The sequence below is a fragment of the Ambystoma mexicanum genome, chromosome 3q, assembly GCF_040938575.1.
Source record: "Ambystoma mexicanum isolate Mex_15411 chromosome 3q, UKY_AmexF1_1, whole genome shotgun sequence".
Taxonomy (NCBI): Eukaryota; Metazoa; Chordata; class Amphibia; order Caudata; family Ambystomatidae; genus Ambystoma; species Ambystoma mexicanum.
In genome coordinates this window covers 451,872,866-451,898,560 of record NC_090926.1, presented here as the reverse complement: position 1 = coordinate 451,898,560, position 25,695 = coordinate 451,872,866, and the positions used below count along the sequence as shown (strand labels likewise).

Here is a 25,695-nt window from a genome sequence, read left to right as displayed (position 1 = left end):
CACTGGAGTTTTCCCCAACCTCTCTTAAGCATTCCCTTGTGCACCTTCAGCTGACCCGTTGATTCTGGCAAACTACTGCCCCATCTATATCACCCCTTTCCTGGGCAAACTCCTGGAGAAGCTGGCTATCTCCCAGCTCACCCTAAATACTGAATCTGCTAGTTGCCTACAAGACCATCAGTCTGGCTTTAGAGCATCCAGAGGCACGGAAACACTCTTCTGAACACCCATGAAGACCTGCTCTTAAATCTGGACACAAACACTCCCTCTGTCCTCATTCTTCTTGACCTCTCCTCTGCCTTTGACACGGTAAACCACAACATTCTGATTGCACATCTCTGTGACACCCTGGCAATCACAAGCCAGGCTCTGGAATAGTTAACCTCCTTCCTTTCCGACCGCCCATCCCAGGTGGAACTTGGGTCCTTTCTCTCTACTGTCACTCTTTCAACATGTGGCGTTCCCCAGGGTTCTAACCTATCCCCCTGGTTCCTCAATGTCTACATGGCTGCCCTGGCACGTGCGATTGCCACTTTCTCCTCTAACTTCCAGTGTTATGCAGATGACGTGCAACTCTCCTTCAGGCTACCCTCAGCCACCTCCTCTACCTCGCTCATATCTGTCTGCAATTCAGTCATGGTGTTCTGCAGACAACCTCTGCCTCAACGCCTGTAAGACTGAGATCGTTCGCATTTGGACTCCTGCTCCATCTTTCCCATTCTGACTCTGACCGGCCTCCCTTGGCCCTGAACACGCACCCACCTGCGAGGCAAAAAAACATTGGGGTCATCTTTGACTTCACTCTCTCCTTGTCCCCTAACATTGCGGACATTTCAAAAAGTCTGACTACCAGCTGCACCTCCTCAGAGGTACTCTTACGTTTCTCACCTTCCCCCAGCTGCCTCCAGAGCACTGGTTCTCTCAAGGCTGGACTACTGCAACAGCCTCTTTCTCAACCTCCCTGCCTCTGCTTGGCACCCTTTGCAACTCCTCCAGAACAGAACCGCGAGAAGTATCCTTGGCCTCAAGCCCAGGGACCACATCTCTCTGCCCGCTGAAATCCCTCCACTGGCTCCCCTGTGGCTGCGAAGATCAAGTTCAAGATCCTCTCCATTGTCCACAAGGGTTTATGGGGCCTGGGACCTACCTATCTGTAACGATGACTATCCCAAATACTCTTCTTCCTTAGCCCTCCACTCATCTACCTCCAACCTTCTGCGAGTGAGCCAGTTCTCCAAGCAGAGATTTGGAGGGAGATCTTTATCCTCAGCAGGGGCCTCCATCTGGAATAGCCTCCCTGCCATCCTCCGTCTTGAGTCTGATCACCTTAAGTTCCAGAAACTCCTTAAGACATTCCTTTTCTCCTCTTCCTTCTCTCTACCTCTACCATGTTAACCTCTCTCTCTCTCCGCTACATCCCTCTCCCCTCCTCCTCCACACAGCTTGCTGACTGGCCACTGGGTGTACCTCAGAGTCTCACAGGTCCCCAGCACCCTGTTCTCTCGCACTTGCCTGCATGCCTGCACTTGCCTCATCACTACTGAACTTGGTCAATGACCCATGACAGTGGCATCTCTCAGCACTTACCCCAGTTTCTGACTGACCGGGTGCACTTGGACCCCCCCCCCACGCACTTGCTCTAACCCCTCCCTCCCTCCCTCCCACTCCTGTACCGTCTGTGCACTTGCACGATCTGAACGTACCATGCCTTTGAAGATAGTCTATCTACTTTCCCAGTCTCTGCACTTGGAAAAACTGCAGAATCGTTGGCAGACCTATTTGCTTTTAACTACAATGTTAACTGTACTATATGCACTAACTCTGCCTGTGCAGACTTGTATCGTTCAGAAATTCAAGGGCTCTGAATGACTTTTTTTCTCCTTGAGCGCTTTGAAACACTTGCCTTGCGTATAGGCACTTTACAAATAAACATTACCATACCATAATGAAATAAGTTACTCGCACAGGGCCTTCCCACCTGGGACAGTAGAGGGTAGTGCAGAGGCAGATCCACCACCTTTGGGAGCTCCTCAACCTCTTTACCGGAAGTACATCCTGGTTGCTACTTGCCGGAGGGTGCCTGACCTCTGCAATGTTGGGTAGAGGAGGTAGAGGGCAAAGCCCACAGCCTACTGCAGCAGGAGCCAAAGGCTGTTGCACTGCCAGGCCCAAACACTTTGGGATGGCCTTAGCTGACTGATACCTCAGCATGGAGTCGTCAGTCTTGGCTCGAAAGAGGTTATGCCAATCAAAAGGCATATCCAGGACTTTGCCTGCACTTCCTGTGCGAACACCGAGTGTCTCATCCAGGAGTCTCTCCTTACCACCAAACTCGTGGCCACCGCCTGTCCCACACAGCCAACCGTGCCCTCTGTCCGGATGCTTCTTTGCCGTCCTGGTCCAGGGCCACAAAGCTGTCCGATCTACGTACAATGTCCCAACAAGGAAAGGATGTTTACACTACGCAAGTTGTATTAGCCTAGGGTGTGGCTTGTTTAAATGCGATGTTGCAATTAGCAAGTGTTCTGTGTCGTTAGAAGACTTTGGAGATATGTGTTGCGTTGTATCTAGTTTTGAATACATTTTAGTTTGCATCATGTAGCAACATAATGAGCAACTATGTAATCATAAATGTTATCTGTGGAGGACAACTTTGTAACATCTAGAGTGAAGTGCAAGGGGCTCCGCGCTTGGGAGAGAAGTGCTTTTTCAAGAAGCAGTAATCTTTTGAAGTGAACATGTGGGGACTTGAGATGACTTAGATTGAATATGCAGTTCGAATATTATGGTGTTAGAAATTTGACCATCTGTACATAAACACTTCGAAGACTGCAGCCTGCTTTAGGCCACAAAGTTTCTGGTTTGCAGTGGTTGAGTTTTCCTTACACCAGGGGTGTTTGAATTACCAGGTCAAGAGAGGGTGAGGAAGCGAACCACGTCAAGGCAAATCAGGCCAAATGGCCTCTGCTGGCGAGGACGAAATTAACTGCATTAGGTTGGGTTCTATGGCAAGATGGATGTGTAGCTACAGGGGGCAAACTTCCTGAGAACAGAAAGCTTTGACATTGAATGACCAGTGGGGTCTGGTTAGGTTGCAAGGGTCTAATTGAAGTTAGGTAATAAATGCATGGAATGGATACTAGAGGACAGAGCTTCTGTCCATGCTGTCTGTGCCGAAGGGGCCTCACACCCTGCCCGATATGCCAACCACCCAACGACTTACGTAAGTACTACCACCAACTTGTTTGATTTCGCATTCCTCAAAACCCGGACTATTCAATAACATTGCAGTTACCATATATCTGCCATGACTTGCATTATAATGTACCATCGTGACTCGTCTAAACCAGACTTGTAGCATTGGATCCGTCTCGCCGCTCACTGAGCTCCTACTTTATAGACACAATGTTTGTCCCCCATTCACCTTGTCTATACCGCCCTCTTTCCTGCCCACCGATATACATTACAGCACATTTGTCCGTGCTCTCAGGTATGCCGCTCTGCCCTAGTATGTCAAATTGTTTCTCACATTATATCCTCAACTTGATGAGACTGTATACACGTAATTCTCATAGGGGCCACAAGATAGCCACCACCCTTTATGATATTCATTGTACCACATTCCCAGAATAGTATCTACACCTACTGCTATAATCCTATAGGGGTTTCCAACTCCACTTCTTGTCAGAATACTCCATGCCCTACATTGACTGCAATGCATAATTCGCTGTGTTGTTCCTAGCATTACCCGGACTTGCTGTGTTGCTCTTCAAGCCTGACTGCACTGTAGAATTCACTGTGTTGTTCCTAGCATTACCCTGACTTGCTGTGTTGCTCTTAGAGCCCGATTGCATTGTATATTTCACTGTGCTACTGATCCTAGTGTTGTACTAAGCCACTGTGCCACCTTAGTCAATCCTGAACTATCTCACCACCCATGAATCCAACTGCACAACACGTAGCACATACCCGAATGGCCCTACTTCATAGAACTATTCTTCTAATGGCCACTCTTCTACCTACCCCCCAGACCTTCTCTCCCACAAACAACCCACCACCCCTACAGCTCATGCATCAAACAACCAACCTGAAACCATCATCAAACCGTAAAGACCAAATGCTACTGACGCCAGAAGAATGGATCCGCCGCTTTGCCTCTCCACCTACACCACTAATCCCATACCCACTCTCTACTAGGAACACCAGACTTCGATCTCGCTCACCCCAAGGAATAAAAAAAAACAGGCCCTCCACTCCCAAGGTCACAACCAGACCTTCCCCCACCTGCCAGTCCATAAGCATACTGCCAATCAGCACACCTCCTGTACCACTTCACCCACATTCAACTATCCCCCCCAGACCTCAAAGAAGCCCTTATCAACGCTTGATCATTACCAGCACATGCCCTTGTCATGGCGGACTACATCATATCTAACCAATTGGATTTTCTGGCCATATCTGAAACATGGCTTAACCCAGCCTATGGACCTGCTGTAGCACTAGCGTTCCCTGACAACTACACCATCATCAAAGCCGATAGAGCCTCAGGTAAAGGGAGCGGCATTGCCTTTATTGCCAAAACCCAACTAGGCTTGAGAGAGTTCTCCAGCACACCTCTACCATCTGCTGAATTACTCAGTTAAACTACCTCTCACGTCCAAACATACCCTACTTCTACATCTCATCTACCGGCCGCCCAGTCCCATTTCTACCTTTGAGGATGACATCTCTACTCTTATCACTCATAACACAAAACTGACTTCACAGAGCATCCTATTAGGTGATTTCAACCTTGGACTACTTGACCCTAAAGACACAAACGCATCTATCCTTGAGAACTTCACCTCCCAACTAAGATTCAAATTTAACATCTCAGAACCTACCCACAACAAAGGAAGGACTCTAGACTGGATGGCAGACCTCAATTTCCCTACCACTATTCTAAATAAATGAACCACTTGCCTGTCAGACCACCCTGGCATCACATTCGCTATACAGAGGAAACCCTCCGTGAACACTGAAGAACAAGCACAACTTAACCCTAGAACACCTGCTGCATTTGCTACAGCCAATCATTAATTCACTTAATGTCGACAATGACCCTGCCATTCTAGTTGAAAGATACAACAAAACACTAGAACAAGCAATAAATAAGATTATCCACTAAAGCTTTGAAAAGCTAAACTGGCTACCCATCTAAATAATTGGTTTACAGCAGAACTAAAATCAATCCATAGGGAGAAGAGAACAGCCAAAACTATCTGGAGAAAATCCCCACCCGCTACTAAAAGAGTATTTTATAGCTGCCGCCACAACTTACAAAATGGCCATTCAGAACACAAAAAAGGAAAGCTACACTGAAAGAATCCAGAACTCTAAATCAAATTCTTAAGAACTCTTTACTATACTCAGGGAACTAGAGTCACCGGCCCGTCCGACTGACATGTCTGAAAGACACTACTTGGCGTGCAAACATACAGAAAGCCTTAGCAGACAAAATAACACTACTACGAACTAAAATCTAAACTAAAAAAAACAGCCTTCCCACTAATGCAAATACTGTCACCAACCCCCACAAACTCCAAAGCCCATTGTGCACCCCCTTCCAATTTTCACTATTCTCTATCAAGGAAGTAGAAAACCTCATCCGAGGGATAAAACCATCCAACTGCCAAGGTGATACCTGCCCAGCCTCGATAAGCAAGGATGGAGGTAGAGAACTTGCACCATTCATCACTGCCCTGATAAACTCTTCTTTCAAAAATTGTTCCGTCCTCGGCTCATCTTCTCGGAACTTAAACTCAAAGTTCGGCAGGATAATGGCTTAAGATCAGCTCTCAACATTCCTCGATCCAGCCACATTTCCGCCTTCAGGAGGGATGCACTCTGGTTACCAGTACGGGACAGAATCACATTACGATCCCTAGTCATTACACACAAATGTCCATCTGACAGCACCAAAATACGTCACTAACGAGTTCACTAGAACTCAGTCCGTCAGACCCACTAGATCTATCTATTTGAACCGACCCACCATTTCCAACTACAACCTAAAAACAGCCGGAGGATCTAGCTTCCCAGTGCTCGCTGCAAAGCAACAGAACTTAGTCCCGCCAGCCATTAGAGCTGAAAACTCATTCTGAACCTTCAGAGCCAAGACCAAATCCTGGCTTCTCTCCCAAAGTTCTATCTAATTAACCAGACTAGCGCAAACTACACTTAGTATATTTTGTATATATTGAATATGCTGCTCATACTTTGTACTGTAGCTGTAATCTTGTCTACTCAATTGTATTCCACTATGTAATGTAACTCACTATGTAACCTACTATGTACTGAAGCTCAAGCGCCCAGTTACCCTTGGGTTAGGTGCGCCATACAAGTAATAAACTAATTAAACTAAACTTGACCAGTGTTTTACGGTTCATTCTGCATCTCAGTAATATAAGCGTAATACATGCTAGGGAGGCCATATGACTTAAGGTAGAAGTCCCATGGGGTGTGGCTAAGGAATGATGAAGTGGCAGTTTGGGATGCCAGCTTATCTGGGGCGATAAGGAGGTTATTGTGCAATGAAAGGAACAGTCACCGTTTTCTCTCCTTCCTCTAATTTAGGAAATCTTGTCAAAGCCATGCACATCATGTACCGGATTAAAACGTCAACTGAATTGTTTGAGAGAATAAATCAATTATATTTCAGGATGTCATGATTGGCTGTGTAATGAGACCAGGTGGAAAGTAAATGGATCCAATGGGATTAAAGAATGTAGGGGATGATTAGATTTCTTTGTATAGGGTTAACCAATGGGGATTGTGGTATGACGTAACTGGGATGTGTAATTATGTAAAGTATCTAATGTTGTGTATAAAAGATGTAACTTTTTTGAGCACGGCAAAGAATTGGTAGTTTTCAGCTTTATGAAGCTGAATAACATTTTACGGCAGTTTGCATGTAATAAACTTGCTTTTCAGGCAACGTGCATTCACTCTCTTTTTGGAGATGATTTTAAAACCTGGTTTTTGGGTGAACCCTTCGACATTTGGTGAGCTGTGACCTGATTTCAGGCTCTAAAAGACGCTGGGGGTTTTCCTTGCCGCACACCCGGCTGCAGCGCCTATATGCAGACTCAGTCTATGTACACATCAAGAGGGATTTGCAGGCGCCGTATGAAAGCCTGCTTGATTGCCTGGGGCAAGGTGCTGTGGCCCAGCCGTGCAGGCCACTGGAAGGGACGCAGCTTTGGAGGACATACATTATTTGAGTGCACTTTGTGGGAAAACCAAAGGGGAAGAGGGAAAAGTTATTATTTGGGGTCATGGGAACGTGTGTGGTTGAATGGTGTCAGAGAGATCCTTGAGGATGGATGAAGGAAGTCAGAAAGGCAGATGAGAGTGAATAAGTGTGAGAAGGGTAGAATTGTGAGTGCAAAGGAAATTAATGGAATTGTTATATGGAACAAGTTACTTACCTGTAACTGTTGTTCTCCAGCATGGGTCTGGCATGGATTCACATGCTCATGAATATTCCCCGTCGTCAGGCTGGGAATACTCGGTAAAGAAAAAATCAGTATCAGTTTCGTTTCTGATCTGTCTTTCGTAGTAGTAACCAATCACTGACCTCTGCGTCAGACTGACCACAGCCAATGACTGCCCTCTACCTAAGCCCCGCCTCTGGCAGCCATCTTCAGATTTGGTAGCACGTGAAGTGGCAGTATGACCAAGTGAAGAGCCGCAGAGGGGTAGGCGGGAGGGTTCGCATGTGAATCCATGCCAGACCCATGCTGGAGAACAACAGTTACAGGTAAGTAACTTGTTCCTTCTCCAGCATGGGGTCTGGCATGGATTCACATGCTCATGAATAAAGAATACATAGCAGTACACACATGCACAACCACGGGAGGTGACAAAGGCTCAACATTAAGCATTACATCAAACTCAACATTAAGCAATTCTTACCTCCTCACCAGGCTCACCTTAGGTGAACGGATTGCGCAGCACTGCTTGGCCGACCCTGGACTCCTCCCTGGAATCCCGATCGACGCAGTAGAATTTCGTGAAGGTGTGCGTCGACCTCCACGTAGCAGCCCTGCAGATGTCCAGCAAGGGCACACCAGAAAGGAACGCCGTGGTAGCTGCGATCGCTCTGGTGGAATGGGCTCTCGGACGGCCAGGCAGCGGTCGGTTTGCCAACCGATTACAGCACATGATACAGCCGGAGCCATCTGGAAATGGAGCCCTTTGAGAGAGCCTTCCCCTGATTGACAGGTCCAAAGTTCACAAAAGTTGTGACGTCTTCCGAAAACACTTCGTGCGGTCCATGTAAAACTTCAGCGCTCTAGCCACATCCAGCGAGTGCAAAGTCCTTTCGGCCGGCGACGAAGGCGACGGGAAGAAAACAGGCAACACCAAGGGTTCGTTGAGGTGGAAGTCTGACGGCACCTTGGGCATGAAGGAGGGGTGCGTCCTGAGCACTACCCTCGTGTCGTGAAAAGTCAAGTACCGGGGTTTGCAGGAAAGGGCCTGGATCTCTCCCACTCTTCGTGCGGAGGTGATGGCCACAAGAAACTCTGTTTTCCACGACAAGAACTTCAACAGAACCGAGTGCAGAGGCTCGAACAGAGGTCCCATGAGCTTGGTCAGCACCACATTGAGCTCCCACGCCGGGGCCGGAGCCTTCACCGGCGGGAACGATCTGAACAGTCCCTTCATAAATTCTTTCACTAGACGATGAGACCACAAAGACGTCCGCCCTGTGGTTCTGGTGTATCGGGAGATCGCAGCAAGATGAATCTTGATGGACGCGTGCGCCAGTCCAGCCTTGGCCAGCGTCAGAAGGTATGGCAGTACCTGGAGAGCCGTAATCCGTAGAGGGTTAATCTTCTGTGCGTGGCACCAGACAGATAACCTCTTCCATTTGTGTCCATAGCATTTAAGAGTTGAGGACGCCCTGGCCTTTGCAAGAACCTCTCTGCAGTCGGCCGGTATGTCGTATCCTCCACTGGCAGCTTGATTGACGGGGACGCTGACAAGTCCAGAAGGTCCGGGAACCATATCTGCCTCGGCCACGCAGGTGCAACGAGGATCATCCTGCACCGTGACCTCTTGAGCTGGTTGATGAGCCGGATCAGCAATGGCAATGGAGGGAACGCGTATAGAAACAGGCCCTCCCAGGGGAACGAGAAAGCATCGCCCATGCTCCTCGGCTGGGGAAACCTGCTGGCGAACCTCCGGCACTTGGAGTTCGTCGCCGTCGCGAACAGATCGATCTGGGGTGTGCCCCACCGTCGGAAGAGGCGGTCCACTAGATCCTGTCGTAGTTCCCACTCGTGGCACGAGCGCAGCTCTCTGTCGAGCGAGTCGGCGATGGTGTTTTTTATCCCTGCCAGATGAAACGGCACCAGAAACATCCCTTGGGCGACAGCCCAATGCCACAGATCCTGCGCCTCCTTGGACAGGGCTGGGGATCTGGTACCGCCCCGCTTCCTGATGTAGAACATGGAGGTGGTGTTGTCGGTGAAGATCCTCACCACCTTGCCCTTGAGGGATGGAAGAAAGGACCCGAGGGCCCAAAACACTGCACGGAGCTCCAGGATGTTGATATGGAGGGACTTCTCCGTCAGAAGCCAAAGGCCTCTCACGTGCAGATTTTCGGTGTGCGCTCCCCACCCTTCCAGGGAGGCATCCGTGGTCACTGTCTCCCGGTGGCCGGGGGTCTGGAAGTCCATGCCCGCCATCAGATGCGCGCGGGTGCCCCACCACCGGATTGCTCGTCGGAAACTCTCGTCGAGTGTGATCCTCTCCTCGAAGCTGCCCGTCGTCTGGATCCAGCGCGCGTCCAGGAACTCCTGCAACGGGCGCATCCGGAGCCTGCACAGGCGGATGAGATAAATGCAAGAAGACATCATTCCCAGGAGGGACTTGATGGACCTCACCCTGGCCGCGTCCGCAACCAGCATCCGCTGCACCTTGCCCAAGATGGCCCTCATCCTTTCCTCCGACGGAGAGGCCAGAAGCGACACTGTGTCGAGCTTCGCTCCCAGAAACAGAGCGTCTTGCGCGGGCACCAGGTGGGACTTGACGTAGTTTATGGAGAATGCCAGGTCCGTGAGTAGTTGGACGGTCCTTGCCGTGTGCTCCACGGCGAGCTCCTTCATCTTTGCTCGGATGAGCCAGTCGTCCAGGTAGGGGTAGACGTGGATCCCCTCTCGGCGCAGCTGCGCCGCCACCGGTGCGAGGCACTTGGTGAACACCCTGGGTGCCGACCTCAATCCGAAGGGAAGGGCTCTGAACTGGTAGTGACGCCCTTGGACCACGAACCTGAGAAACTTTCGGTGTCCCTTTAGGATGAGAATATGGAAGTAGGCATCCTCCAAATCCAACGACGACAGGAAATCGCCATTCTCCAGTTGACCCAGGACGTGCTGGAGGGTGACCATCCGGAACTTCTGTGCCTTGATGAACTTGTTCAGTCGTCGTAGGTCCAGGATGGGATGCCATCCTCCCGTCTTCTTCTTCATGAGGAAGTATCTTGAGTAAACTCAAGAGCCCCGAAGCCTCTTTGGGACGAGCTCGATGGCGCCCTTCTTGAGCATCGCCTTTACCTCCAAGAGAAGTTGAGGCACGTGATGTTCTTTCCTGGCCACAGGGGGGACGCGCGGGCACCTCTTTAGAAACTCAAGCGCGTGACCCTGAGCTAGGGCGTCCAGCACCCAACGGTCGGTGGAGATGGACTCCCACACGCTGACGAAGCTCGCCAGCCGGCCTCCCACCGGGGTGCTTCGGTGGGGGCCCGACCCCACGGCCGGTTCAGTCCTGCTTCGACGAGGCTTTGCCGCCTTGTCCTCCTTGGCGACGACGACGGGGTTAGCCTGACATGCCACTTCCACTGTAAGCTTCTAGTGAGTACGAACGGGCCGCTTGACGGTAGGTGGAAAATCCGCCGCTGGAACCTTTGGAGGCACCCTGTTTGCCTCCGCCGCTCTGAAAGGGCGGCCGCCGTTGCTGGAGAACCCCAAGAGCCCGGGCCGTCTCCGTGCCGGCCTTGATGGCTTGAGGGGAATCGTCCACTGTTTTCCCAAACAGGTTGTTTCCGTCGAACGGCATGTCCAAGACTCTGGTTTGCACGTCCTGACGGAAGTCAGTAGCCTTGAGCCATCCACGCCGCCTAAGGCACACGCCGTTGCCCAACTGGCGAAATCCAGTGTCAGCGATGTCCGTCGCAATCGTAATGGCGTGGTCCGACGCCACCTCTCCTTCCTGCAAGATCTCTAGGGCTTCCGCCCTCATGTCGTATGGTAGGAAGTCCAGCAGGGGGGCCAGTTTGTACCACAACTCCCTGTCGTAGCGGGCTACGATAGCCAAGGCGTTGGCCGCCTTAATCGTCGTCGCTGCCGACGAGATGACTCTGCGTCCCATCGTGTCTAATTTCTTTCCCTCGCCGTCCGGCGGGGAGGTTGACGTAGAGGCCGCGCCCCCCCCGCTTTCTTCCTGGCCGCTGCGGAGACGACCGAGTCCGGGGTCGGCTGTGCCCGAAGGCACAAGGGGGCCGCGTCCGGGACCCGGTACTTCTTCTCGTACCGATCCCTTCTAGCCGGCGTCGTGGATGGGTTCTTGAGGAGGGCGAGGCCCTCATCCCAAATATCGTCTAGTAGAGGTACAGCGAGGACCGTCTTCCTCTTGGTCTTGCACCGTTGATAAAGGAAACCTTCCTTCTTCTCTTCCGGGCAGAGCTGGAAAAGCTTGGATGCCCTGGCGATCATGGAGTGAAACGATCCAATCTCGTCGGGCGGGGAAGCCCGGGTGGGAGGTGACGACGGGAGATCCTCGTCGTAAACCTCGTCGTCTGTACCTGTCGCTGCCGTGTCAGTCCCCGTATCATCCCCACGTGTCGTGGACGGGGAGGAGGGCTGAACAGGGCGCGATAGCTGAAAAGGAGGTGGAGGATGAATCCTTTTTCTCTTAGGGGGAGGGCTCCCAGAAGGGCCTGGCTCCGGGTCCCCCGTCGGGAGCGGTTCCTATGTTGGTGGTAACGGCAGTCTCGTCCTTATCTCCGAGCATAAGGACTGTATAGCCAACAAAATGGCCGCCGAGTTGTCTTGCGGCACTGGTTGAGGGAGATCCGACGGGCGATCAGGAGCCCCGTCGGCATCCTCGATGCCCTCGTCGTCTTCCACGTCGGGGTCCCTCCCGACAGGATGGCCTTCTTCCACGCCAGAGCCGTGGCCTAAGACTTCGATCAGCTCCTCCTCAGAGGTTGAGGCCGAGTCCACGACGACCTCCTGCCCCCCTTTTTCTTCTCCGTCGGAGGTTTCACGGGGGTCCTGTCGATGGGCATGAAAGAGGACTCCCTCCGCGGTGGCAGGGAGATTCTGGGCCCCGGGGTCGCCACCACTGGTGTAGACTGTCTCGATAGAGGCCTTGGCCGGATGGATCAAGGCTTTCACCACCTTAGGTGCGCTCACCGCCTTCTCCTTGGGGGGAGGGTCACCACCTCGCTCCCCCTCCGATGGGGCCTTAGGGAACGACCGGGGTCTCTCAAGGAGTTTCGCCGGGTGCTCGGCCTTCCTCTTACCCGAGCCAGAGCGTTGGCTCGTGGTTGATGGCGCCGGGGAGGTTGCGCCCTGCCTGGCGCCCGTAGAGCCCGACCGTTCGGCGCTCCCGGTGCCAGCGGACTCGCAGTGCTTGGCCTTCTGTTGGACCCCCGTCACCGGGGCGCCCTCAAAGGTCTTAGAAGACCGCTCGGACTTCTTCTTCTTCTTCTCGCCTGACGGGCTCTTTCCTTCCAGCCAGTTGGCGAGACGTTGATGGCGGTCCTTCATGGTCCGCTCCGACATATTGCCGCAAAACGCACAGTCCTTCTCCACGTGCGTCTTGTCCTCATGTAGGCAGTAAAGGCAAAGGGAGTGTTCGTCCTCCTTAAAGACATTCTGAAGCTGGCATCCAGGGCAGACCCTGAACAGCTTTCCGGGCTTCGAGCTTCCCTTCTCCTGGGCCATGTTCGAGATGGGCCTGAGAAACTTCTGGAGTCCTCCAAAAGCGCGGCTCGACAAAATCTTCACCCTTGAGGGGCGTAGACGAATCCGACACTGGTCCCCGTTGATCGGATGAAGAAACGGTGGAGCTTGAGGCTCTTTTGACCGAAAAAAGAGAAATTTTACGGAGAAAAAAACGTGAAAAATAGCACTAACGCTCGAGAGCAATAGCACGAGGATCCCAACACTTGAACGTGCGGTAAAAATCTGAAGATGGCTGCCAGAGGCGGGGCTTAGGTAAAGGGCAGTCATTGGCTGTGGTCAGTATGACACAGAGATCAGTGATTGGTTACTACTACGAAAGACAGATCAGAAACGAAACTGATACTGATTTTTTCTTTACCGAGGATTCCCAGCCTGACGACGGGGAATATTCATGAGCATGTGAATCCATGCCAGACCCCATGCTGGAGAAGTTGCAAGTCCTTTTTCCATGTATTACTTTGTTTCTTATAAGTCAAAGTAGTGAAGAGGGATCTCTGTGTAGTCGAGGAAAGACAGCATTGTAGTCACAAATGCTGTAGTTGCAGTCCGCTATACCAATGACTGGCGGTACTTCACCTTCAAGGGGACGTAAAAGGGTGTGTGCACAGAGGTACACACTTTTGTCTCCAATGAAGGAGATATAATGATGACCATGGTATAAGTTTTCCTGTTTTTTATTGATGATGTGTTTGTCTTTTATGTAAGAGTGTTTAGTGTTGGCCAGTGATCGACCAGAGTAAGGCGATTGTGGTGTGAGTGAGGATGCAGTGAGTGATTATTGAAGAGTATAAAAAGTGGGGGGGATTATTTTTTGTTAAAGAAGTCATAGTATTTTTTCAGAGTGCCCCAGGGTTGGCTTTTTGTGAATGTTTTATTTTTAATATAGGGACTGGAAATGAGTATGGAGACTCAGAACATACATTTCAGTCACTCCCAAGGTATAAGGAAATAATCCTGAAATACCATTGTCAGTCATTACAAGAAACAAAGGCAGGATGTTTAAATCTTGGCCCAAAGAAGGTACGTATGACAGGAGAATATGTATACTTGTCAGCGAAGTATAAGGGGAATATTTTAGAGAAGAGGCAGAGCATCCTTGAGTTGTGGCGGATGTTCGAGGAGGCAGAGAAAAGCCCTGGGGATAAGGGTGATAAAGTGGGGCAGACGTATGTGTGTTTGGAATCTCCCACTGCCCCACCACCCTTTATCGCAGCTGAAGAATATACCAATACCCAGTATTCTGCCCCAGTAGAACCAAATGGGGAATCAACAGCGGTCTCAGCTGTAAGAGCAAGAGAATTATTAAAGATGGAGGTAGAGAGCCAAGTGCGCAGGACTTTAGAAGGAGCGTTGAAAAGAGCGGAGGAAGAGTTACCAAGAGTGATATATGATAGTTTATTTATATAGCGCCTATACACAATGTGTTTCAAAGCACTTCAAGGCAAGGAAGGGAACAAGGGAAAATACAACGACATTCTTACAGGCCATGAACAGTAAGGATGTGAAATTAACTATCGTACTTGGCCTGACGACATTTCAGATAGTGCAAGTGCAAAGACATAGATAAGGAAGGGAGGGGGAGAGTGGGAAGGAAATGGAAACAGACAGGCGACTACCGTACTAGGCTTGACGACATTTCTGGTAGAGCTGGAGGAAAACAAAAGGTGAGGGAGAGGGGTGGGGAAAGGGAGCAGAGGAACAAAACAAGTGACTATCGTACTAGGCCTGACAACGTTTCAGATAGTGCTGGAGGAAGTGGGGGCAACAGTAAGGGGATAGGGGAGCGACAGACGAGGTTGCTATCATAGTAGGTCCAGGGACAATTCTGATAGAGTAAGTGCAGAGAAGAAAGTAAAGGGAGGAGGGGAGGAGATAGGAAAAGGGAGAGGGGAGGGGAGGAGAGAACAGAGCAAGCAGTCAAAAAGAGTGGAGAAGCAAGAGATGAGAGCGAATACAATTGCAGAAGTAAATAGTAACACATAATATTGCAAGCCAGGATACAAGATGAAGATGGAACAGTATGATTCAGGGCCACCATGAGTACAAGATGCAAAGGAAGTCCAGCATGAGAGTTGAGAAAGGGTCACGCACCGTGAATCAATGAAGTCCTTAAAAGTAAAATCCAGCATTGGCCACAAGACGGTGCTGGTAAAACCAGAATGTATCAGGACAGACTCCTGTCTGCAGGAAGGGGGGGGTGCACAAGGGAACAACACAGGGGGACCAGAGAGGGAGGGGGATGGCCTGTTGGGACAGAGGGTGTAAACACATGTTGGTACATGCTTACTTGCTGTCTTAGCAGGGGGTCGGACCCTGGATATTCCTGGTCCGAACAGGTCCAAACAGCAATAGCCCTTTTCTTTGACTGCCCTTCATTTTGGACCCCTGGGCGAGAGACGCCCTTCATCTAAGTGTTAAGAGCAGGAAGGAAGAGGCAGGGCTAAGAATGTGGGCGGGGCTTAGGCCAGGTGACCTAGATCCACTTGCACCTGCTCCCCAGATGCAAAGGAAAAGAGGCTGGAGGGCTCCTTAAGTAGGGAAAAATGCTGCAAGCAGGAAGGCACCAGGTGGGCAAGGCTTGCTAAGTGGTGAAAAGAAGCAGCAAGCAGGAAGGCACCAGGTGGGCGGGGCTTAGGCCAGGTGACCTAGATCCACTTACACCTGCTCCTCAGCTGCAAAGGAAAAGAGGCTGGAGGGCTCCTTAAGTAGGGAAAAGAGCGGCAAGCAGGAAGGCACCAGGTGGGCGGGGCTTGCTAAGTGGTGAAAAGGAGCAGCAAGCAGGAAGGCACCAGGTGGGTGGGGCTTAGGCCAGGTGACCTAGATCCACTTACACCTGCTCCCCAGCTGCCAGTGGGGCAGCGAGAAAGGGAAGAGCATGGTGAAGAGACAGATTGGGATCAATAGAGGTCAGGACAGTTTCTTTTTAAGGTTGATAATGCAATTATTAAAGATATCCAGGCGGCCTAGCCGAGGAAAGTGTTGGTTTAGATGGGATACTTGTAGTTCCGGTATATGAAACAGCGTGCTAGGCTATGATTCAGTGCAGACTGAAAGGGGAGCATGCGCAGCAGAAGGCGACTGGGAAACAGATGAACAGAGGGAAGCACCAAGATATACTAGGGAGATTACACCATGGGGACTGCGGCTTAAGACGCTCCACGGCACAGAGTGGCTTTTGTGAAATGTAAAGGAACAGGGATGGCTCCAAAAGAAAAAGTGAAAGGAATGCTGTTCCCGTTATTTCAAAGGGGATTAGGAAGTGCACATTACGTACCATGGTCACACATGGATCGGAATAATTTAATGAAGACGTTACCCTCGCTCATTGCAGGAGCAGGGAAGTGGATTTATGCTTCGGAAAAACAAACAGCAGGGATAATGTTGGCTGTGGGGGATATGAAAAATGTGTTTGCCACTCTAGTTGGGGAGCAGGCAGATACATGGAGAAAAGCAGGATATCTAGGAGTGCGGATGGACACTAATGACCATGATGGCTCACCTTTTAAAACTTGTATGGCACAAGTTTAGGCAGCATTAGCACTGAGAACCATGTATCCAAACACACCAGATATTAATTCTATTATGGCTCGTACGATGATCCTGCCATGTATATCCAGCAAATTTAAGACATTTGGCGAGCAGAGACAGGAGCAGCATGGGATACATTTTTTGCAATATTACATCACATATTGAAGGGACTCCCCAAAGATGTACAAAATGATTTAGATAACATAGTGGGAATAGAAGCAAAGGGTTGGCCTGAGATTCAGGTGCATATTCTTCATCATTGTACACAGAGGCAGGAAAAGGATAAGAGGCATCCCTCTTTGAAAAATTATTTCCAAGCATCGCCCTTCCAGTCATATCCTTTATGAATCAGTCTTTTCAATATGGACTAGTCCCAGAGTTTATTAGGGAAGCGTGGATCTCCCCACTGCTACAAAAAGGAAGGAAGGGTCTGACCCACATGAACCACTGAACTATCGCACTATTACTAATGTTCCCTTTCTCCTCAAGATTATTGACAAAGTTGCTTGTGTTCAATATGACGCCTTTGTTGAGGAGAGAGGTTTACTGACTGCCAAACAATCTGGATTCAGAAAACATCATGGCACAGAAACAGCTTTGCTTGATGTTAAATCCCCGTTATTAGGAATAGCTGACCAAGGAAAACTGGCTATGATGATGCTACTAGACCTGTCTGTCGCCTTCTATCTTGTTAATCATGACAGGATGGCAGACAGACTAACTGAGGTGGGAGGCTGCTCTAAATCAGAGGCTAACTGGTTTTGATCATTTCTGGGCCCCAGAAGAGCAAGGGTTGTCCATGGGGATTCTCAGTCAGAGGAATCTATTCTTAACTGTGGAGTCCCTCAGGGTTCCAGTGTGTCCCCTTTGCTAAATATTCTGCATTGAAAGCTTTGTTTTGATGTTCTGGATGGTCTGGGTGTCAAATTTGCAAATTATGCTGACGACACCCAGATCATCCTGGAACTCACAGGTTCTTATGAAGCAGACTCCCTCTTGGTCATTAAGGTGTACGATGCCATAAGAGCCTCGATGCAAGATAATTTTTTAGCGCTCTATGACAGTAAAACAGATCCTGCTAGTTGGCAGCACAGCCACAGCTCTTGGACCCCAATACGATACATTCTTAGTGGGGGGAGCCATCATTCAGGTCTCTAGTTCTGTCAAAACTTTGGGTGTGCTTTTTGACAGCAATTTAAACTTTGCAAAAAAAGTGGCGAATATTGGTGCCAGTTGTACTTATACCACACATCTTTGGAAAATGGGACCCTACCTTTCAGAAGGCAACTGTGCTCTGATAGCGACAGCCACTATCAACTCTAAAATAGACTAGTGCAACAGCCTACTGGTTGGTACCACTGCAGCAAATAAAAAAGAAACTGCACACAATACAAAATGGTGCTGTATGAGCAGTATGTGGTTTGGGACGCAGAGAACATGCGTCTCATGCGCAGAGGAAGTTGCATTGGCTACCCGTTCGCGAAATTATCCTCTTCAAGGCATCCTGCCTGGTCTACAAGTGCCTTGCAGATATTGCCCCATCAGATCTATCTCAGATCATGAAGCAGCCTTTTATACGTACTTAAAGTTCCAATGATAAGGATCTTCTATCTCAACCTCGTTTCAAATTGAGAACATACTGGGACCTGACCTTTGAAACCTAGGGGCCTAGAATTTGGAATGGCCTCCCCGTTCTCATTAGACAATTGCCATCGCTGGCCCAATTTAAGAAGGATCTTAAGACACTCTTATTTGATGGAGGTGGCAAGTAAGTCACTCCTACTCTGAATACTATTTTGATGATAGCTATACTGTGCCCTGTTGTACCTCTCCTTCCTCTTCGCTTGTTTTATGTTTGTACTGTTTATGTGAGCGCTCTGAGGCCTGCGGGTTAATTGGCGCTATACAAAAATACACTAGAATAGAATAAAGATGCAGTGGAACAGGTGCAGAAAGCTGTATCTGAAGCTAGTACAAAAGAAGCTATAAGCTTGACAGGAGCGATGATCACAAGCTCCACTGAAGAACATCAGGGACAGCAAGGGCAATGCGGGCAGAATATGGTACAGGGATGGACAGATGTATATGCTCCAGGCAGAACTAAGATGGGATGTTTTACAACGGGCTGAGGAAGATTTCAGAGAGGAGGAGTTAGGTGTTGGTTCTATGGGAGGTGGGGCATTTAGAACGGGATTGCAAGAGTAGATAGTCATATTTGTATCACTCTCACGCTAACCCCAACCAACCAGCAAGTAGGTTTAGTACCATCCCTCGTCACAAATGCATCCCGAGACTATGCCCTAGGATCTGTGTAGCCACATCAAGCATGGGTAGTTCAGCACCCAGAGTCTGTGGATGCACAGATCTACACGTCCCAGCCAGTTCCAGCACAGGCAACTATACAATCATGGGATAATAACTACTTACCCCAAGGTACAGTGATGCACTATGCCAGAGCAACTGTTTTGGGGGGGGCAATGCTTTCCCGCTCCCTGGTACAAGCACATACCCCAACTAGGACAGCCCACAGAGAGCTATGGCATGTCCATTCCTGTCAGTCACTGCCGATCCAGAAGAGGATCCCCAGGTGCGTGTGACAGTAGGAGACCGGGAGACCGTACATTTACTTTCATAGTTGATACAGGGGCAGCTTAATCTTGCATCAAGGAAGTTTCCCCCCCATCAGGAAAGAGGATGGACACTCAGGGATTCTCTGAGGCTGTTTTGTCGGTTCCTTACATGGAGACTCTACCGATTATCATAGTTACGCAGGACTTGTCAACTCCTGCGTCTTTGTTGCATTGTGCAGATAACCCCATTGAATCTCTTGGGCAGCGATCTCTTGAGCAAACTGAATAGGAGTATCTCATTTTCAGAGGACGTATAGTATGTTCAACACCAGGTTTGTATATTGCCAGGACAATGGCGCTTATGCAAGCAGGTTACAGTGATGGCACAGTAAGAGGGTGCCTACACATCCAGATCTGTTCCTTTATGAGGTGATGCTAGTGCTAGAATGGGTGACTGGGATCAGAGAGAGATCGAGCACTACGTGTACCCGTCGAGTTTCCATTGAAGGCACAAGGTACTGTCATTACTCTGCATCTAGAAGCAGTGATTACAAGAAAGGCCAATGTATTTCTCTCCGGCATCGACGAGGAAGGAGAAGAATGGCGTACAGTTCTGTGCATAGATCCAATATTGTCATTAAGGGGGGTGTCTGGCAAACAGTTGTTCGACGATGTCGAGGACACAGGAGAAATTGCACTTGAGACCTACAGATTTGTATTTGAAATCAAAAAATCATTAAAAATCCTGCTAGACCTGCGTAACTGAGTAAATCTACTCGACCAAAACGAAATGCACTCGATCCATGAATTGGATGGAATCTATATTAGTGATGGTTAATTTCACTAACCATAACGCATTTTTCGTTGTGTCTAGGTCTTAAAAGTACATTTCAAATACCCAGAACAGATTTTTGTTATCTCGCACGGCTTCGTATTCTTGCATTTGTGTTCTTTCATTGAAACTGAGGAAAATAAAAGGTACAGTTATCTTTCACGTGATATTTCTGTATTTATAAAATTGTCAGGTTGCTTTATAATGATGTGTACTTTGTATTTTCAGCTGTCTGTATAAAAAAGCTTGCACATTTCTATCAACTTGAGCTGGCAACAAATGCGGTGTAGTGCCAAAGTTGCAGACTGTTCTAAAATCCCACTCGACTATTTACGTTGTGTGATCCCAGACACATCAGGTTATCCCACTGTGCCTTATCTGTCAAAATGAGAAATCCATATAAGTCATTCAGGTCGCACTGCATGTGTACCATTCAAATAAAGTCTTGCTTGCATAGCAAAGTTTCATTGCATTCCTTCTGATGCCATTTTCTTTTATGTCAGGGTGATAAAATAGGAGCTCTGCATATCTATTGCTGCGCAGGGCTTCTTAAATCCTAGAACCTGCATAAAGGGAAATGATTTAGCAATGTTAATGCTCTTTGAAAAGCTTGAACATATGTATTGCACTACACTCATGAAGGCTATTGAACCACCATACCGTGGGCCAGGGACGCAACTAGACTAAAAGTTAATGGGGCGAGGTACAGGGATGCTAACCCTTTAAAACTTCACATGTTGGGAGAGGGGATAACTTCAGAGACTGTCTGGTTGGGGTGGCAAACTTACTTGTGTGGGGGCATTCTCAGTAAGGCATCTTTGCAGGAACTAGCGTCGAGTTAGCAGCAAATCGTCAATTTAGTACGCATCTGGCCACTGACACCGTCTCGAAACATCATTGTACTGAAGGACAAAATGCACATTTCGATTGGTAGTTGCCAGCACAGTAATGCTGTGGTTTGGAAGAATCAAGTTATTTGCCCAGAATTACACATTTGGTTAATCAGTGAAGTCATGATTTGTACCAAGCAATTTAGGCACCATGTCACACATCTTCCGAGCTCTACTTCGTACAAATGTTTGTTTTGACAATATCGCAATAATAAGGTCTTTGTAGCTCCATTTGTCCCAACCTGAATGGAAGACTACAAGTACCAGAATGTAAATTCACTTTTATTTTCATCTTCAACTAAGACCTCATGGATATAAACTCAACTTTTAGCTTCGAGAGTCACTCTCTTTCTGTGGGCATTCATGTCCAAATGTGGTATTTAGGGCGTCCAATTTCTTTAAACCTTCTAGTGAAACTCTTCAGCTGAGGCTCCAATGCTAGACGCTTCCATAACTCTCCACTTCCTGTCTGAAACTAGACATTTAAGGACTACTGTAAAGATGAGTTGCCTCCTTTACCCTTTCACCCCGCCAAGCATTCACTTAACATGCAAGTGCACCCCCTTCTCCAGCATCTGAAGCCAGAAACATCAGAGGAATCTTCGACTCCTCTCTCGCTCCTCCCTCATGGAGCTTGTCATGGAGGACAATTTCCAACTCTAACTCCTAAGAGGTATCCTTCCTTTCTGCACTTTTCCCCAGAAGCTCAACATCTATAGAGCCCTGGTACTCTCTAGGGTGGACTATTGCAATAGCCTCTTCCTTAATCTACACTCCTCCTCTCTCCACCCCTCCAGGATGTTCAGAATAGGGTTGCAAGACCTATCCTTGGCCTCAAGGCCAGGGACTGTATCTCTCCAGCCCTAAAATCTCTCCACTGGCTCCCAGGTGCTACAAGGATCAAATTCAAATCCCTATGCATCATGCATAAGGCTTTCTGGGGCCGTGGACCTATCTATCTTTAATTTGCTCACACCAAACACTCTCCTTCCAGACCCTTACGCTCCGCTGGGTCCAACTCTCGGCGTGGCAGGCGCTTTTCTAAGCAGCGAGCTGGGGCAGAACTTTCTTTGCCTGGCTCCCTCCTCTGCCCTTCCTCTTCATCTTGAGCCGGATCTCCTCAAATTCCGGAATTGCCTCAAGACTTTACTCTTCACCGCCTCATCCCCCCCAACTCACTCCCATGCTAATAACCCCAATCGCTGAAATTGGTGGCATGGGCCCTGTGTGTCCTCCGGGTGCCATCCTTCTGCCCAATCACCCCCAGCTTTCCAGCCCATCCCAGCACTTGCCTTCACGCACCCAATGGTTTGTGCTCTCACAGGCATCTACTTACTATTGGCAGGTGATCACTCTGAACCAAGAATCTCTGCCTGGCACTTACTGCTGCACACAACTGACTCCTTGGCATTTTCCCTCTGTGGAATTACCAGCACTTACCCCTCTCCCTGTCCCCTCTCTCTCTCTCTCTCTGCATTTGCACGTTCTGAATCCTCAATTCATAGTGGGACCACCCCATTCCTGTTCATCAATTTATTCTATTTGCCTTTATTCCCATGTCCCTTCCCCCTTTGCCCTGTGGGCGCATTGAAACACAATTACTTGATGTGTAAGCGCCTTACAAATGCACAATAAATAAATAAAATAAATGTGCCAGCACAGTCCCAGGCAGTTTATTATCCGTCTTGTCCTGACAGCTCTGTAGGTGAGCGAAAACAAGTCGACATAAACCAAAATCTCGCGGGAAAATGGGGGCATTGGAGTTAAAAGCACAATTTTCCCATTGGTCATTGTGCGCCTTCCATGTACCTCACAAAGGTTATCTTGCTAACAAGAATATAAATGAGGCTGGAGTCTGCAGACTCCATGGGGCTGAAAGTAAAACATATTGAGCTTTGCTATGGCTATGGACTCCAAGCAGGCTATCAGACCCCTCAGTTCTCCGAGTACAGTGAATGCCAACAGCTCTGTAGGCCAACCCAACCCCCCCCCCCCCCAACACCGCAACCAGTAGACTATAGGGCAGTGAGCCCTCCATGAAGCCGTGACATGATCCTGCTATGTAAAATGCTGTGCACGCTGCTTCCATCTAATGGGCACAAATGAACTCAAATTGCAAACAAGCATCACAGAACAATAGCTTGGCAGGGCGATTGTGTATAAGGAAACTGACACTCGCCCCTCATAAAAATCACTCACCAATGCGAGAGGATGAGGGAAATTTGCAAGGCCTGAAATGTATATCTTGCCAGATTACGATAAAACAAAGATACCGCAGATTAGGTCTATTGTTAAAACTGCATCGCCATATTTGCAGGACGATCTAAAGAAAGTATGTAGGCACTTATGGACTAGTAATCCTCATGACGTGGGGTTATTAAAGAGCATGGGGGCAGGACAGATCAAGTTGAAACCAGGTGCAATATTGCTACGAGTAAAACTATACGTCAAAGGAGGCTGATGAAGGAATTTTATGATACTATTGTGGTGCTGTGGAAGCAAGGTATAATACATCCATCAGTGTTCCTGGTTCAATTTTGGTCATGTCCCCTCCAAAGAGGGCAAAGAGGTCTTGTTGAAGGATGTTGCAGGATTTGCGTCCTTTGAATAATATTGTTGAAGCAGAGTTTCCAGTGGTCCCAAATCCTGCTACCATCCTCTAACATTCCTACTGGGTCCCCTCACTTTACTGTGACTGTTTTAAGAAAAAGAAAAGCATTTTTCTCTGTCCCATTGCACCCGATTCTCAATATGTCACTGCATTTACGTATTGTCTAAGATTTCAGCACACAAGGTTGCTACAGGGTTATTGTGAATCCCAGAGTATTTTTAATATGGTGGTTCAGATGGATTTGGGGAATTTACACGTGTCCAGTACAGTGATCAAATACATGGACAATTTGCTAGTATGAAGCACTTCAGAGCAGCAGTGTCGAGGAGACTCAACGCTTCTCACTCTGCTCACCGACAAGGGATACAAGGAGGACAAGGAAAGTACAGTATTGTCAGCCAGAGATAGTGTATTTAGAGCAATAATATCACAAACAGGGAGGAAAGTGTTGCCAGAGAGAGAAGTCACAGTGAAATATACACCACAGCCAGTTACTGTCAAGCAGATGCAACAATTTCTGTGCCTATGTAACAATTGTAGGTCATGGACCTCTGACTATTCCAGCTAAGGGTCCAGCTAAGACCCTTATTGCAAGGACATAAGTAACCCCAAAAAGTGAAGGTTCCGATTGGTTGGACTGAAGAAATGGTCAAATGTTTCCAGGAGCTTAAGGCTGTGATCAGTAATGCTCCAGTCTAAGCAACACCAGACAATAAGAATTATTTTTTCTATTTTCATAATCAAATGATCAAGTGATGAAGGCTGTGCTCGCACAGAGAACATCTATGGGTCGTAAACCCTTACCCTATTATAGTGGACATTTAGATCTAGTGACGCAGGGTACTTTTCCTTGTGAACAAGCGTTAGCGGCAGCAGATTTTGCTATGCAGATGTTTTCAATTATTATTGTGGTTTGCCAGGGAACCTTGTATGTAGAGCATGCAGTTTTTGCAATCTTTGAAAAATCTTCTAAGTCAACTCTTGCCCCACGGAGGGCTTCAGGGTATGAGGTGATCTTTTTGACTGCTTCCATACACCCAGTAAGGCGTCATACAGTTAATCCTGCAACATTCTTAACCGAGCCAGAGGAGTTTGTGCATGATTGTGCGACATACAAGAGAGAAACGGATGAGTGTACAAATATCCGGGAGAATGCACTCAAAGAGGGAGATTTTCTCTTTGTGGATGGTGCCTACACGAAAGATCAGCATACTGGTGAAAGGCATACTAGTGTGTCAGTTGTGTGCCTTGTGGATGGTGAATATCAGGTCAGGGCGAAGAAGAGATTGCCTTTGCATTATTCCGCACAGGCAGCAGAATTAGTGGCTCTCAGAGGTGTTAGGAATAAGCAGTGAAAAGGCAATTACCATTTATTCTGACTATACCTATGTTACGTCTACTGTACATTCAGGATTGTCGAGATTGCAGAGGAGAGGTTTTAAAAAGTCCAACGGCACACCCGTCCAGCATATCTTTCTCGACTAATTAAAGCGTTAATGCCAGCGACAGTAGCAATAGTGAAGTATTACACACCTACAAAAAATAATGACTTAACGGCTCTTGGTAACAATGCAGTAGATAGATCGGCAAAGGAGGTCGCCTATTTGCCACTGACAAAATCCATAGTTACAGAACCAGTGTGTCTGCAGGTACAGTTACCAGCCCCATATACTGCAATACCTATGGCTCAGATTGTTGAAATATAAGAGCGTGCTTAAGAAGTGGACATTTGGATTAAGAGAGGGTGCATCCTCTGTATGGAAGGCATACTATCAAACAGTAAGACAGACAAGTGATCACAGTTCAAGGGTGTTTATTGAACTTCAATTTGATTTAAGAAAAACACCTATCTAATCCTAAATCTAAAGATGGGAGCAAGCTACGACCATCAAATAATAACGCAATCCAAGTGGTGTCTTGTCAAAGTAAAAGGGCCTATACTAATAAACCTATTGCCAATCCTTACTTCTAAATACAAATAGTGTGGGAAACAATGTTATACAAAAGAAAAGTGTTCTAGAAATAATATGTCTGGATATTCAAGCCGTTTGCTTCCCTTCCCCATGTTTTCACATGGGACAAGGCGGCACACTCGAGCTTAGCACACTCTTTGGCTTCTCTAGCACGAGGATGCAGTTCAAGACTTCCACATCAGGGCCTTCTGTGCCAAAGTCTCTTAATTCAAAGGGCCTGATGCAACAGGACAAAACAGTTATATTATTTTCTTCTTAGGATTTTCACTCATACT

At 48.3% G+C, this 25,695-nt stretch overlaps 1 protein-coding gene across 1 annotated transcript in view; it reads right to left on the bottom strand.

Annotated features, from left to right (window-relative positions):
• The window catches only part of DIAPH1 (diaphanous related formin 1), a 1,645,861-nt gene that overhangs the window by 1,100,384 nt on the left and 519,782 nt on the right, over nucleotides 1–25,695 (bottom strand). The window lies entirely within an intron of this gene.